Source organism: Panthera pardus, unplaced genomic scaffold (assembly GCF_024362965.1).
Source record: "Panthera pardus isolate Hobbes unplaced genomic scaffold, ASM2436296v1 HiC_scaffold_8, whole genome shotgun sequence".
NCBI classification, from domain to species: Eukaryota; Metazoa; Chordata; class Mammalia; order Carnivora; family Felidae; genus Panthera; species Panthera pardus.
The window spans coordinates 129,962,478-129,980,258 of record NW_026527013.1 but is presented as its reverse complement, the minus strand read 5'-3'; positions in this window follow the sequence as shown (position 1 = coordinate 129,980,258).

Genomic DNA, 17,781 nt, shown 5'->3' with positions numbered 1-17,781 from the left:
CTCATCCAAAATTATAATATAATTAGATTGGAAGGATGAGGGTAAGAAGTTGTCTGTGTGGAGAATAAAATAAAGGGATGTCTATAAAGGGACATCGCTAGTGAAGGGGAGGAAAAAATTTTCCTTACTCCAAGGTTCTTCTAGCTGGGCTAAGAATTAAATCTACATGAGACATATTAAGGAGAAACAAACTTACTTTCCCTATGATCCAAAAGTTTACTCCCCAAAATAGCAAAAATTGTCATTGTCCAGGTGGTAGGAATATATGGCATCTCGCTCCCACAAATGTGAGATACCTCCAGGCACAGACTCGCTAATCTGTGATACCAGGCAGGCACTGCTGGAATGGGACTTTCCAGCACTAACGAGCAATGAAGGTTGAGATGACAAATGTCCTTTGTGGGCTGGGGGATCTCTCATAACAAATTCCTAAGAGCTGGCACAGCTGGACAAAGAGAGTCCTGCTTATAACTGCATGTCTCAGATCCCCATTCTATTTGGTCACCAAAGCACATCCAGTTAAGTGCACCCTCCAGATAGTGGAGAACACAGAGAATATTCTCACTGGTCACAAACCAAGCCCTTAGACACTGAAGATGAAAGGAAAACCTCATCCGGTTTCTCTTACATGCACTTTAACAGCTTTAGCTCAGCCTTGAGTCTCCTAATACACAGGAGGAATGTGCCATAGGGCTGAAGATTGCATGCTGTGCAGTGCATTTCACTGCACAGAACTTTTTTTTGAGGTTGCCAGGTGACCTAGTGTCAATCTAACCCATTCCGTGACAAACATCCTACCACAGGAAACTGGGTTAGGTGGCGAATGCTCTAAAAGCTTTTAAGCGCTTGATTCGTGCCCACCACCCTTGCAGCTTTGGCTTCCAAGATGTCCCATAGCAACAGTTTTTACCTCGTGTGCACTTTAACCCACAACAAAGTTTGTCTAAATAGACACTGGTTTGATGAGAACCACTGAATTCGCCCATGAGGGTAGTCTGAACAGTAGGCTTAGAGGGTCCATTCCTGTGTTCTCTCTGTGGGGTGTGTGTGTGTGTGTGTGTGTGCGCTTAATGACAAATGGCATAAAAGGCAAAGAAAAACAAAGACCATCTCTGGGAGGAAATGGATCAGTAACCCAAGAGTACTCTACCAAATTTTTATCAAGAGCCATTAAGCCCAAGGAACTAGTTCCAGTACTTTTATCTGCTGAGTTTAGAATACAACTTTCACCCCTCTTTTTCCATTGGACCCCACAGACAGAGATTTCAGAAGGCCAACATAAGAAGTCTTACCTTCTGTCGATTTTGTGTCCTATGTCCCAAGATCTCAAAGCTGCAGAATCTTCAGAGCAAATGTCCAGTGGAAGTTTATCCTGCTGACAGCTTCAAGTGAAGGAAAGGAAGAAATTTTCCTTGGTCCAGGGTTCTTCTAACTGTGTTTAGGATTAAATTCATGTGAGATAGATTAACAGGAGAAAATAAACCAAAGTTTAATAACATGAGCACAGAGGCCCAATTATGAAATTGAGACATAAAGAAATGACCAGTGGCAGGCAGTTTTTATACTTTCTAGACAATCTGTGAGGAATTGACAGAACAAAGAAAACTTACCTTTGGGAGTTTCAACTGGTAAATAATTCTAAACGGAATTTGGGTTGGGGTAGTAAATTAGTAAAAAGTGATAAGCTTTGTCTATACAGCTTTCTTGGCTCTGTTCCTCTCTTTAGTGATAAGGATGTCTCTACCTCCTGGTACAGGAAGGGTACCTTTTTTATGGGAGATTTCCCACTTTCAGGGAAACAGAGGACAGTCTGAGTGTCCTTAGGCTGTCTCTGAAATAAGTTTTATTTAAAATAATCCGTATACCTGGGGCACCCGGGTGGCTCAGTCGGTTAACATCTGACTTCGGCCAGGTCATGATCTCGCGGTCCGTGAGTTCAAGCCCCTCGTTGGGCTCTGCGCTGACAGCTGAGAGCCTGGAGCCTGCTTTGGATTCTGTGTCTCCCTCTCTCTCTGCCCTTCTCCGCTCATGCTCTGTCTCTGTCTCTGTCTCTCTCTCTCTCAAAAGTAAATAAATGTTAAAAAATTAAAAAATAACTTTTTAAAATTGAAATAATTGTTGGGGCTCCTAGGTGGCTTAGTCAGTTGAGTGTCTGACTCTTGATTTTGGCTCAGGTCATGATTCCATGGTTCCTGAGATCCAGCCCTACACTGTCAGCACAGATCCTGCTTGGGATTCTCTCTCCCTGCCTTTCTCTGCCCCTTTCCTGCTTGTGTGTCCATGCTCTCTCTCTCTCAAAATAAACAAACCTAGTAAAACAAACAAATAAATAAAATTGAAATAATGGTCTCTGGGAAGTGAAAATGGAACAGAAATATTTTAGGGGACTCCTGTTTTTCACAGCAGCTTTGTAGAACCGTATGCATATATGACTGTACTACATTTTAAGAGACTGAAAAATATGAATTCTGAAACATTCAAATACCACCACACTGGTTTCACCTTCCCTAGCTTATGTTTTCCCCACCTTTCTATGACATTACTGATTACAATCCAGAGCTATTTGAGAAGCCCTATGGAGTTTGCAACCAGGCTTCTACTTAAAGGAATGTGGGCAGCAAGCAGCAGGAGTGAAGGGGAGGAGTTCTGGACCGTATGAAGCTCCTGCTGGAGCCGAAGTGATTGGCAGGAAGCAAGTACGTTTTAATCACATTGGATAAGTCGTTTGCAATAGGTTAAAGGGCAGGCCCCTCCTTGTTCTTAGCAGCAACACTAAGCAGCCAAGAGCAACAATTTTTAGACCAATTCTAAAAGGATTCTGCTAGTTTTACCAGTTTACAAATTCCTTCTATGTCAGTAATGTCAGTTTTCTTATTCACATAAAGCACACATAGGTCTGGCTGTAACTTACTTGGGAACAACAGTCAATAGTCCCAGGTTAATTCCCTCCACGAGGGGGAAACCCAGTAAATACATAGTGAGGTTAAGTGGGCCTCAGGCCTATAATGAAGAAGTTTGGTGGAGGGTCTCCTGTCATACCCCCTGTCCCTCCTCTCATGATAGCTCAACCTTTCGCCCAGTCACCCACAACCTACCCAAAGTTATTCCCAACCCCGAGGAAAAGATGTTCTCATCAGGATCAAGCTCTCCACCCAGGAGCTGATACCAACTTACCTCCCTCCTCTGAACCCTTCCACACCAGTGAGGAAGTGAGGGAGAATCTGGTGGTGACCTTTGACCCCATTTTCCACAGGGATCTGATGCCTGTCCCTGAAAACAAGAACAAATACAACTGAATACCTAACTCAGACAGCAGGCTGACTTTTCTTTTCTGTCTTTCTCACCTTTTTATTCCTTTTGGTAAGGCAACTTTCTAAGCCCAAGAATCTACAAAAAGTTGGCCAACTTCACAGTATTAAATTTCAAAACTTATGTAAACCAGAGCGAGATATAGCCAAGATAAAAAAACAGACAAAAAGAAAAAAAAAATTTGTACTAAGTCTGACAATGGTAATATCTTTGTAAAGAATTCATACGCATTGATTTTAAAAATTAATAACGGGGCGCCTGGGTGGCTCAGTCGGTTAAGTGTCCAATTTCACCTCAGGTCATGATCTCACAGTGTGTGGGTTCAAGCCCCATGTCAGGCTCTGTACTGACAGCTCAAGGCCTGGAGCCTCCTTCAGACTCTGTGTCTCCCTCTCTCTCTGCCCCTCCTCTGCTAGTGCTCTGTCTCTCTCTGTCTCCTAAAAATAAATACAAATGTTTACAAAAATTTTTAAAAATAAAAAATAGGGGCACCTGGGTGGCTCAGTCGGTTGAGCGTCCAACTTCGGCTCAGGTCATGATCTCGTGGTTTGTGAGTTCGAGCCCCACGTCAGGCTCTGTGCTGACAGCTCAGAGCCTGGAGCCTGCTTCAGATTCTGTGTCTCCCTCTCTCTCTGCCCCTCCCCTGCTCATGCTCTGTCTCTCTCTGTCTCAAAAATAAATAAAAATGTTTACAAAAATTTTTAGAAATAAAAAATAAAAAATAAAAAATAATGAAGACACTATTAAGCAGTGTATGTATCAGAAAAAAAAGGAGAAACTATGTTAACAGGCAAGTAAATAGGTAATTTACAAAAGATGAGCCATAAACAAACAAACATGGGAAATTAACAAAACTACTAATCGAAGAAAAATAAATGACAACAACAATAAAGTAACATTTATTGCTTATGAAATTAGCTACATGTATAAAATGACAGCACTGATTTCTGGAAAGAATATGGTAAAAGTTGTATCCATTGATACAACTGATGGCATTAAGGATAACCTTTTCAAATTTTTTTTAATGTTTCATTTATTTTTGATACAGAAAGAGAGCATGAGCCAGGGTGGGGCAGAGCGAGAGAGGGACACAGAATTCAAAGCAAGCTCCAGGTTCTGAGGTGCCAGCATAGAGCCCGACACAGGGCTTGAACTCACAAGCCGCAAGATTATAACTTAAGCTGAAATCAGACACTCAACCGACTGAGCCACCCAGGCACCCCCCGCCCCAGGATAACCTCTTCAAATACAATTTGGTAATATGTATCAAGAGTCTAAAAAATGGTCACGTCCTTTGAGCCATAACTTCATTACTAGAAATCTATGATAAAAAAAAAAATTCCAAATGGGACACACATACATGGAGAAACAAGAGGCAAAAATATCAACTCCTAGAGATATTAGTATAGAGCTAGTCACATAAAATGAACACATCTAATCAGTGGAATGGTACACACTAATTTCTAAAATGTTTTTGAAGACCAGTAACAAAGGGGAAACCCTAATAGTGTACAAAATGAAAAATAGTGTGCATATACTTTCAACCTTTGATTACAGGAATTTCTTCTTTTTTAATGTTTAAAAATTGATATGTAGTTGACAGTTTTGCATTAGTTTCAGGTATACAACATAGTGATTCAATATCTCTATACATCATGCTATGCTCACCCTGTATACCAAAGGATAGCTACCATCTGTTACCATACATTACTATTACAATACTGTTTACTATATTCCCTGTGCTGTACTTTTATTCCCACAATTTATTCGTTCTATAACTGGATACCTGTATCTCCCTCTCCCCTTCACTCCTTTTTGCCCATCCCCCCCCCCACCTCTCCTCTGGCAACCATCACTTTGTTCTATATATTTATGGGTCTCCTTTTTGTTTGTTTGTTTGTTTTTTACTTTTTAGCTTCCACAAATAAGTGAAATCAGATGGTATTTGTCTCTGTCTGACTTATTTCACTTAGCATAATACCCTCTGGGTTCATCCATATTGTCACAAATGGCAAGATTTCATTCTTTTTTATGGCCGAGTAATATTACATTGTGTATAGATAGCGTATCTTCTTTACCCATTCATCTTTGAATGGACACTTAGGTTTCTTCCATATCTTGGCTATTGTAAAAAATGTTGCAACGAACATAGGGGTGGGTATACCTTTTCAAATTAGTATTTTTGTTTCCTTTTAGTAAATACCCAGTAGTAGAATTACCAGATTGTATGGCATTTCTATTTTTAATTTTTTTGAGGAACCACTCTGCTGTTTTCCACAGTGGCTGTACCAATTTACGCTCCTACCAACTGAGCGCTTTTTTTACGTGCATACTTTTAAGCAATTCACCAAACTGCTAAAGGTTGTTAAGTAGTGAAATTATGGATAACAATTTGTCTTTATTTTTAATTTTCCAATTTTTTGAATTATTATTCATAATATACAAGAAAAAAAAAGGAGAGATAAGAAGGCCAAGGGGAAACGAATTCACATTATTTTCTAGACATGGGGAAATCCTGGGCAAGGAGACACAGGAGAGCCTCAGACATGGATCTGGTGAACTTTGTTAATCTTCTCACAAGTGAATAGGGTGGGCTGATACTTCCACCCCAAGGAACAGACTACTTCCTCCCCTCAGTGGTTCTGAGGCCCCTGTGAATGAACTACAGCTAGGACCTGTGGGGATGTAATGTAATGGAGTGGGGAAAAATAGAGCTAAGAGGTAAGAATAAGGGGTTGGCCCACAATGGAATCATAGGTCCACAACATCAAAGTAAAAGGATGGCAGGAGGAAGAACTGGAGAAAAAAGGCTGAGTGTAAGCAGGGGAGGCCAAGTGCTTGGGGAGAGGAGCAGGAGATCCAGAACAACAGACTAAAAACAGAAAGACAGTGCTTTGAGGTGTGTGCTTGGGAAGAGTAGAAAACGTGCAGGTGTAGACTAAGGTAATTTCCCGAATGCCAATGTTGCTCCATTATAAAGATTTCACACATTTTTCATGAAAAGAGAAACAAGAACAATAGGATATTGTTATCTATGTTGGCTTAGATTTCCAACTGTCCAAACTTGGGGAGAACTTTATTCTGTCTTCTTACAGGGTGTTGCAGTGTTCTCGGTTTTTGTGCAGTTAATGATAGTAGGTGAGAAAGTTATCCCCAATCTCCTTGCTCTGGATGATGCTTGGTGCAGGTGGGGGACTAGGGCCCAGGGCCATCCAGTACTCTTGAGGAAGTAAGACAGGACAATTACAGAAACTACTTCTAATACTCTTCCATGTACTAGTCAAACCATTCCACAGGAATGAGTGGATTAGTTATCAGCTTGGCCTCAATATTTAGTAGGATGTTGTTTCTTAGTAGTAATATTTTGTAGTTTAGTTTCAACCTGTTGTACTCTTTCCTCTTAGCTGTGATTTTACAAAAGTTTTAGTCTAAAGGCCTGAGGTTCATTTTGAACCATGAGCCTTGAGTGTTTGATTACTGTAGAATTCAAGTCAGATATACTAGAGCAAGCTGATGAGTAGGTAATGACTCCAGAAACTCTTTCTTTTCTCCCATATTCCTATTACTGGCTTTTAAAGAATATTCCTACATTCTTTAAGCTGGTAGAAGGCTATATGTTATTCAGCTCCGAGTTGTCAGCACAGAGCCCAACATGGGGCTTGAACTCACAAACTGCAAGATCATGACCTGAGCCAAAGTCAGACACTTAACCGACTGAGCCACCCCAGTGCCCCTAAAAAATGTTTATTTAGGACCTACTACAAATGTATAGGCTTACAAAGAAATACAATCGTCTCCCTTTGCTAGGAATTTATTGTTAACTGAGAAAAATGAAGATATGTATTTTGACTAGTGAATAGCATAAGAAATGTCATTATAGACATGAATAAGTGATTACTCACCAAATTAGTGGCACAGCCCATAAATGCAGACTTCATATACTATATATCCCATTCAACAAATAGGTTCAAACACCATGCTTCTCTTGCTGTTAGGCTGATTTTCTTGAAAACACTGGAACTAAGTTTGTCTGAGGCTGATGATCCTGAAGCCCTGTTTTGGGGTTCCTTATTTTTAGAAAAGGACACTTAGGTAAATGTCATGAATCTATGACACACTTGACTATGACATAAGGGGGTAATACTCCAAGTGTGGTCTTGGGACATAGAAACTAACAAGACAATGTTTCCACCTTGGAGGAGGTTCTGGACTAATGGAAAGGAAGAGAAATAGACCAGCATTTAAATACAGGGTGATTCTGCTATTGGGCAAACTATCTACCAACACTCCTCTTGACCCAAAAATTGCACTTCTAAAAACCTATTCCAAAAAAATATCCCTAACAGAAATATGCACAATTATTTATGCATAATCATTTCAATACTGATTATAATAATGAAAAATTTTAGATGTTCTGACTGGCTAACAGTAGGGAATAGAATAAAATTTCCATACATTGTAACTCTCAATAGGTTTTAAAAGGTTTGATGTATAGGTCTATTTATTGACATGGAAAGATATTTACCACACTGCTAACTAAAATTTTTTTATGATATAAAATAGCATGTATAGTATAAACTCATTATCAAATAATTATATGCCCATATATATATATATACATATATACATATATATGTGTGTGTGTGTGTATATATATATATACATATATATATATATACTTAAAGATATTCTAGAATATATGCCAAAAGTTTAGTTTTTATTAGATCCAAGGGATTTTACATTTAGGTTGTTTTTTTTTTTCTCTTTTTGCTTATATGTATTTTTAATTTTTCTATGATTTCTTTATTTCTGTAAATAAATAAATAACTAGCCAAACAGATGGATAACTAATAAGGCATGATAAGGACTATTACAGAATCATGAAGAGAATATGATGGTAGTGCTAAGGCATTTAACGTAGGCTGGGGGGTAATGGGGTGAAATGGGTAGAAAAGGCATCAGAGAGGTGGTAACACTTGATCAAAGACTTGAGAACAACCAAGAATGAATGACAGGAAAAAGACATTCCAGGCAGAGAGACCTGTACAAACAGAGACCCAGGAGTCAGTAATGTTTAGGGGCTGGTAAGTTGGCTCTGACTGCAGGAGCATTAGGGGGCAGACAGAGACACGTTGGTAAAGAGGTGGGCAGGTAATGAAGGGCACATTTTGCCATGCCAGGGAGTTCAGACTTCTCCTAGTGGTAATAAGAAGCCTCTAAAGGATTTTTAAATAGAGGGAAGTCTAGCTCAAACTTACATTTTAGAAAGATTGCTGTAAAATTGCTCACAATGTTTTGTAAGGGGGATGGACTATTAAGAAACAGCCAGGGGCTCCTATGGGTTTGCACTAAGTACAATCTGACTAAAGGCAGACATGTAGAGAAACAGGAAAGACAAATATAAGACATCTCTTTGCAGTGGAAATAATAGAATGCATCTGGGAGAGAAGTATGGAGTGGGAGAAGATGTTCCTGAGAATGGGAATGGTATCCAGAAGACATAAAAGGGATTTTTCTTGAATAGGAGGAAGGCTCCGGGCTCCTGGTGCTGAATACAAACCAGCATTTTGAGGGATATGGTGGGACTTTAAAGAGTTCACTCCTAGTGGCCATGTTTCATCCCTGTAGTGGGAGAATTATTTGCTGAGAATAAGGACAGTGAGCTGGTAAATTAGGCCTGAGGAAAGCTGTGAAGTTTGGGCCAAATTTGTTAGAGTTGGTGATGTCTAAACATATTTAAGTATTAGTGGGCAGTGTGGGGGGCCAGTTATGATGTGATTGGAGATCACAAATTTGTGATGACATCAGTTGGTGCAGTTTTATGATTTTCTCCAAGAGCAGCCAGGACGGTAGGTGAAAGTTGCCCTCATCCTGGTTCATTAAACTTGAGGGCTAGCAGGGCATGAAGGACCAGGTGGCAAAGACACATGTAAAGTAATAGGCCTTTGGGCTAGGTCAGGCAGGGAGGGAAGTCAAAACTTGTGGGTTTCTGATAGACTTGGAAGGTGACTGGAGGTATGGACAAAGCCAAAGAGGGGATGTGGAGAAGGTGAGAGCTGGAAGGAGAGGAAGGTGGGCCAAGAATTTGGTACTGATGATTATCAGATTGAGCAGTTTAGAGGGTGCAGGGGAAGTGGGGGGTGGTTCATGTCGAGGGGACGTGAAAGTCATAAATCAAAACACAGGACTGTATATAACCATATGTTCGCTGTAATACAGTTAACTGCATTGGCCCTTGATACAATCTTCTCTGCAACACACACACACACACACACACACACACACACACACACACACTTTATTATTTTAGCTGTTACATTATTTGTAGACTAACATATATGTAATTATTATGGCTCACTCACTGACCCACACTGTAAAGATGGCAATTTGTCATTATTTTGTACCTTTTCTCATGCTTGTCTTCATGCTCCAGCACTGTTTCACTGACCAGTCATCACCTCAAATATGACCCCCCCACACACAAAATGTTGGCATCCCATTAAAAACAACAATGAGAAGATGAAAATGTTTGTTGCCTTAAAAAAAAAAAGAGTCCAAAGAGGCTTACTTCCATGGCCTTGGGAACCCCATCAAATGTAATGATCCAAGGAACAGCTGGTGAAACAGACATGTGGATTAAAAGCAGGTTATGGTGCTGGTCAGGTGTGAATGGATCCTGAGTAGCAGAGGTGGTCACCAAAGTGCTGAAAGGTTGGATTTTACATTAAGCCCTTTTCATAGTTTCTACCATGAGCAGTGTCCAGGTCATTTGTGTCACATTTGGAATTACTAGCATAAACGCCAAGATAACATTTTTTTTTTTCATGTAACCACTGGCTATAAATTGTAGTGTTAATTAGACAAGACAGCACTGGAAAGAATTAAAGGCTCCTATTTTCCTTATCAATTACAACCAGGCCAATCTCCCTGAAGCTGTTCAGAAGACAGACTATGAAAAAGAAGCACTATTGTTATTCTGACCTATGGGTTTCCCTGGCCTCAGGGACTCATTATCCATTCATCCAACCATTATTATGCGCCTATTATATGTTCATAAATACCCTTTCAGAGTTCCTTTTTTAAATTTTAGAAGGAGAACTCACTAACCCTCAGGGCTTCAATGGTGTTGTACAAAGGACAAATCTTAAACCCCAAGTAACTGGAATTGTTATAAAGTTACCAAAGGGTTTACGGCTGAGATGTGACAGCTTTCTGGTAAGGAGGTCAGGCAAGTGGGGCTGGCATGGCGCTAGGCCCACCTACCACCTACCAGGTCAGACCTGCTGCTGGGGCTGCTGGTCAACAGTGGAGGCTAACAGCTGAGCACAATCTGGACAAAGAAAAGCACATGGCCCAAATCTTATAGGCATCCCCAGTCATGGCTTAGGCATGACACATCCATGCAGCAAGCTCGGGGTGAACAGACAAGGGATCCCCACAGGAGAGCATGGGAACTCTAAGGGGAGACCAGGGGGCATTAGATGCTTAGGCACCTTGCAGGCAATTGCACTGGTGTCTATGAAATCTTCTCAAGGAGAGCCGAATGCCAGTCTCTAGACTAAGGTCCAAGGCAGCAGGATCCCACCCACGAGTCAGGGTAGGGAGCAGAGGGAAGCTTAATTCTGTCAACTGACATTTACATGGAGGACTTGGGCTTAAACAAAGACCCAGGAGTCCTTTAATACAATAGAATAGGTAGGAGGAGAAGTGATCTGTATCAGAGAGCAATTCAGAAGTCCATAGCCATCCCTGGGATACCACATTTCAGATAAAAGATGAGCTGGAATGTTGAGGACACAATTCCAGAGCCTCATGCTGAGTGTTGAACAACCTCATACCAGGTCAGGTTAATTAGTAAAGTCTGATATCTGGAGGTGAGAGGTGGAGCAGGTGGAAATTTTAATAACTATTTTCTACTTCCAATATTATTAACTATACAACTGAAGAAGACAAAAGTTTTACCTAAGATGGGAGGCGGGGCATGGGAAATATGTTGTATTGGTGTCTTTATCAACAGGTAGGTGGAGAAGGCAAAAAGGAGAAATGTGGAGTTGGGTAGTTGGGGACAATGGTCAGCTGCCTGATGATACTAATAGGGACTTGGGTTCTTTCTAGATTTCTATTAGACCATCCTTAGTACATTTGGTTTCTTCTTCCTGAGTGTTGCCTCATGAACACAAGATGACTGCTGTAGTTTCAGACATCACAAACACAGATTGTGAAAACAACAACAACAAAAAAAAGGTACAAGGGGCACTAACATTTCTCATCTTTTATTACAAGAAAAAGCTTTCCTGATACTTCAGGATGTACTACAGACACCAGTACATCTCACTGGCCAGAGCTGAATCGCATAGCTCCCCCTAGCTAGAAGGTAAACATTTTTACCTGGGGTTGAACACATTGCTGCCTTGAATAAAACTGGATTTCTAACAGCAAGCAAAGAAGGGCAATGGTTGGTCGAGAGGCAGTGAAATGTCTGCTAGAGAGTCTAGAGTGCCGTATCAACTGTGTGACAGAGGATGATAGAACGAGCATATAAATTACAGGAGGCTTGAAGCACCGGAGTGGTAGGAGTGGACAAGAGTTGCCTGTGGGGGACAGGGTGGAGGGTGGGATTGGGGATAAATGTTTAAGGAAATACTGAGCATGAATTCTGTGGCAGGGCTTTGGAAGGAGGAAGCAGAATGAGCCAAAACAGGATACAGCAAAGTGTTGGGAATGGAGGAGAACTTTGGGGAGAAATAAGAGATGAAGTTGGAACCATTACAAAAGATGACCAATCAAGCAGGGCCATGGTTGCTCTTTGGGGGGAAAAAATGTACAAGCCCATGCTAGAACAACACAAACAATTTCAGGATATTTTCACTATTAAAAACATTAGCCAAAAAGCAGTTAATTACCCTTGGTGGCTGCTAGAATATGAACATAATTGAGTGCTTGCTGTAACACAGACACTTTTCATCCTTCTCATCTTTATGGAGAAACAAAAGCATGGAAAAGTTAAGTCACTTACTCAAAGTCACAGAGCCAGTACATAGCAAAGCCTGAGTTACCAACTCAGAGTCCCCACACTCTTTCCTCTCATGTGTGGTGTAACTGCCTTTTTTCTCTGTAAGGAGCAAACAGGAAGAGATTCCCTGTTAAATAGGACATCCTTCTTTGAATTGCATTGCAGCCAAGACTGAGGTAATTATGGGAAAACTGATAGATGTTCACACATCAGCAGTCCCCTGTTTTGGTGGACATTGCTTCACCCCTAGTATCCATTTTCTCATTCCTTTAGTACTAGAACTCATTTATTTTAGTTGTGCTCATAGCAAAGACATTTCCCAGCCTCCTTTTTAGCTAGGAGTGACCATATGACTAAAGTCAGGCCAATGGGATGGGATCCTAAGTGATGCATGCAAATTCTGGGGCAACTCTAACCTAAAGACAAGCTGCTTGCCCTGGACCACAGCCTTTCCCCTTTACTGCCAGTTGCAAATAGGAAGCACTGTAGCAGGGGCCTTGGGTCTAGAAATGGAACCCACACATTTAGAACAAAGATTACTAGTCATGGATCAAAGCCATTTACCCATCCTAGAACAGGTGGATTATAATGTGGCAAGAAAAGTAAAACTTGTATCAAATTTCATCCATGGTACTTAAGCAACTTAAACTAACCAGCACATGTGGAATTTAAATTAGAGACTGATGCAAGTAAAATTCAACCATGTTTGCCAGGGGCTTCTTGTTGGATATTTGTACTGCAGTAAACAGCCATAAGTGGAATGGAATAAATCAAAGCAGACACTTTGCATATTTTTACATATACAGGAAAGATTATTTTCAATGAGTCTTCTTTGTGCATGTGTGGTGTGTGTGTGTGTGTGTGTGTGTGTGTGTGTGTGTGTGTGCGTGTGCGTGTGTGTGCATGTGTTGAGAATACTTTAACTCTAGGAATATATGATGCCTTAAAAATAGTTCTGAAGATTATACTTCCCAAAAAAAATCTAGGCTGATATAATTCATACCTCAAACCATCTAGACCAAACATACAGTTAAATGTGACAGCAAATCAGATATTTATATATGAATTTGACTTGATATTGAATCTGTCACCTAGCCCAGAGGATTTTATCTAAAACATTCTTTTAAAGAAGACACAAAAATTTAACAAATAGTCTATGCAGCAGAGTTTTATCTTTTGAGAGGAATAATAACCCAGAATCTAATCCCTATGCTCAGTGAGGGGAAACCTCCACTGTGGGCAGTATTGGTGGGAGGCAGTACTCAGTCTCCCACTGTAGAAGACAAGAGCACTGGAGTTTTTCTGTGTGCTCCCTGGCAGCCAGAGGTCTTTAGCTGTATACCTCACCTCAAGATCACGAGTCTTGTTCTAGTGATGAGAAGACAAAGGATCAATTGGAATTTATTCCAGAACTCCCCCCAAAGTGGTGCAATCTACCAATCATACACCAGCCCCCCTAACCGTTCTCTGTGCCTTCTCTAATTTACAAATACTGATCAACAACTGTTCTAGGGCTTTAACCCCTTTTTGACTCCCTTGTCTTAACTAAACTCTGATACCTCTGAGGACCCCTCCCCTGCAAGCTGCAGCCCTCTCAACTGGATGGTGTTTTCTTATACTCCATGCACCTGGAGTTGGCTTAGGTGTTCCCCTTAGTCCCTCACAATTTACTCCAGTAAGAGTCCAACCTCAACATTTTATAAACCTTCCTCCAAGGTCTCAAATGACTTCCTTCTTGCCCAACCTATGGATATTTCTGTCTTCACTTTACTCAATCTCCTCCAGCACTCAAAACACAATTGACCATGACAGCAAAAGAACAAGCAACAGAATTAAAAACAGGTAAGTTGGCCTTCACCAAAATTGAACACTTCACTGCTTCTAAGGGCACCACTGGGAGGGTGGAAAGACACAGAATGAGAGAAAATACTTATAAATCATCTATGTGATGGGGCGCCTGGGTGGCTCAGTCAGTTGAGCGTCCGACTTTGGCTCAGGCCATGATCTTGTGGTTTGTGAGTTTGAGCCCCGCGTCGAGCTCTGTGCTGACAACTCAGAGCCTGGAGCCTGCTTCAGATTCTGTGTCTCCCTCTCTCTCCGCCCCTCCCCTGTTCACGCTTTGTCTCTCAATAATAAATAAATGTTTAAAAAATTTTTTTAAAAAATCATCTATCTGGTAAGAGACTTAGGACAAATAAAAAACTCCTACAACTCAATAATAAAAGACCAGTGGCCCAATTAAAAAAATGGCAAAGGATTTCAATAGACAGTTCTCCAAAGAAAATATAAAAATGGCCAATAAGCACATGAAAAGATACCGACATCATTAGTTTTCAGAGAAATGCAAATCAAAACCACAATGGGATACCACCTGACACCAACTAGAATAACCATAATCAAAAGAGATGGATAATACCCAATGTTGGGGAACATGTGGGGAAAATGAAACCCTTGCTCATTGCTGCTAGTGGGAATATAAAATAGTGAAGCCACCTTGAAAACAGTCTGACAGCTAATCAAACAGTTGAACACTGTTACGTTATGACCCATCAGTTCCACTCCCAAGTATATATCCAAGAGAACTGAAAACATACATCCACACAAGACTCACACATCAATGTTTATAGCAGCATTATTCAGAATTTCCAAAAAACAAAGCAACCCAAATGTTCATCAACTAATTAGTAACAGAAACAAAACATGGTATATCTATGTGATCAAATATTATTTAGCAATAAATAGGAATAAAGTAATGATAATACTTTATGATAATACAAGATAAATGTTGAAAACATGATAATACTAATGATAATACAAGATGAAAGTTGAAAACATAAATCAAAGAAGCCAGTCACAAAGGACCACGTATGATAGAGTTCCATTTATATGGAATATCCAGAATATGTAAATTCATAGAGATAAAGTGTAGATCAGTAGTTTCCAGAGTCTTGGAGAAGAGAAAATGAGGAGTGACTGATAGTGGACATGGGGTTTCCATTTTGGAAGGATAAAAATATTCTGGAATTACATAGTAGTAATGGGTGTTCAAGTCTCTGAATTGTATACTTCAAAAGGACAAACTTTATGATATATGAATTATATCTCACTCAAGCTATTTTTTTAAAGCCACAGGTGACCACACTTGAAGCACTCTGGCACCCAGAATATAACATTCTCCCTGTTTGCTCTCACTCTGGCTGCTCTTTCTCAGTCTTCTTTGAAGATCCCACATCCCTCGCCAGGCCTTTAGAATGAGTTTCCAAGCTCATCCCAAGCCCTCCTCTCTTTCTTCCCACTCTCCCTAAATAACCTCACTCCATTCCCATGGTTTTATGAAGCAGTTTTATACTAACCCCCACATTTCTTCTCTGAGTTCAAGATTGCTCTATCAAATACACTACTTGTTATCTCTGGTTGAATATTTATTAAATATCTCAGGTTTAGGTTGTCCAGAACCAAAGTCTTAAAGCACACTATTTGTACAAACTATATGTTTGTACAAACTATACTAGGAGAAAAACTATAATTTAGGGGAATTTCTAGGAGTTAGAGTAGGTGATCACAGGGGAGGGAAAACAGGGGGATATAACAATTCCATAGGAATAAACAAGATGTGGACAGAAGGCATTCCAACGTCAATCTCTGCTCTTAAAATCCTTGACTCAATGCATGAGTGTTGGGTTGTATCTGATAGGACCATATGCATTGAGAGAGCATAGGTAAACAACCCAGATAAGGTGTAGCCATCGGTATGCCATATCCCAAAATAAAGTGCATGATAAAGCCACCATCTCTCTTACCCCAAGGGAAGACCCAGAGAAATGTGAAGTTTTAAGGCAAAAATTCAGCCTGGACCAAGTCCAATATGTGTTTGCAAGCAAGCTCTTGTGATACAACTGTTCATTGTAACTCTGGTGTCTGGGAGCAGACTCTGGCAAAGAGATTTGGGTGCAGGGTTTGTATTGGGGAACACAGGAATAACACTGTGATGAGGGAGGGGAGCAAGGCGAGGTAGAGGGAGAAGTGGAACTAAGATGCCCTGCCAAAGAGCTTCGGCTGACCCCATAGGGAACTCTGAGGGAGCTCTTGTAATGGAAAGTGAAGCAATTCCTGGGCAGCAGGGAGAAGAGCACACCTGTGAGCCACTCTTACCCATACCCCACCCCCACCCCCGCTACTGGAGAAATGAACACCTCAGTCCTGAACAGGACCAGAGTCAGGCATGGCAGCTCCCCTGCTCTATGTTCATTTGTACCGCTGTCATTATGACACCATGTCACCACAGCTGTCACCAGCCATCACAGCCAAGCAAGTACTTCAAGCGTGAGAATTCTTTGATGTGAAGCTATTTATTAACTGCACAAAAGAGAAAGGGGCCTAATTACCCCCTTTGGTTTGGAAGAAGAATGGCATTGTTTCCATCCCCACCAACCGGCTTTGGAAAATTGTTTGCTGGTCATCAAGCTGTAAGTAGTTTGAGAGATACTCAATCACTAGCGATACTGATGGATGGACTGGAAGTTCTGTGCGGGGTGGACGGAAGGGCCTGTACCACACAGGGTTAATATTTCACATGTGATGAGTCAAATGTTCCACCAAAGAAGAGAAACGACAACAGATGGTGAGGTCAGCTTGTTAGCTGTATTTATCTAATTAAAGGCTTTACACATATTGTCAGGTAAAAATCAGCTGTCAAAAAGTCCACCTGGTCATAATTGATCATCATTAATAAGTCTGTCCTAGCCCCTGCTGCCAAAATCTTAGTTATGATCACATAATCTCAATTAATTAAGAAAACAACTCAAATAACTGAGCTTGGCATTGCTTTCCCAAACTGGAATAAAATGATGACTGACAGCAAGGAGGGAAACAGACCATGTTTGTCACATGAATCTGTCTTCACTCTAAAGCCAGGTACCATTACAAATCAGGGAGCTAGTCGGCCTCCCCCCTTGGAATGAATCTGATTATGACATGTGCATGGTGAGTGCAGCAAAATATTGATAAAAACAAATGAGTCTGGGGTTCCTCATTGGCCTTTGAAACCAAATTTAGTTTGGGGCATTCTCTTGACCTTTAGTTGAGACATCTTCATCTAAAATATCAATTTACATATATCTGTTGAATGAAATTAGTCTTGACTTGCCAAAGCCAGTTCTCTTTTCCTTTACTTCACAGAGGTCAAGAAGACTGATGATGCATTTTCATTTAAAAAGAATTGCAGGAGGCAACGGACTGTATTTCATTACTTTTTTAAAGTATCAAATAATTGGTGAAATCCAACCCTTTGCTGTAGCTTCTCTACCCTCTTCCGTGACCCATACGTGCATTTCAAAGCACTTTACTAGTGCAATAGAGCAAAACCAGAACACATGTATCTGTTCATCCTGCCAATACTGTGGGCTATTTATTTTCTTATGTAGCACATCCTTTAGTGTTTTAAATACATCCTGATATGT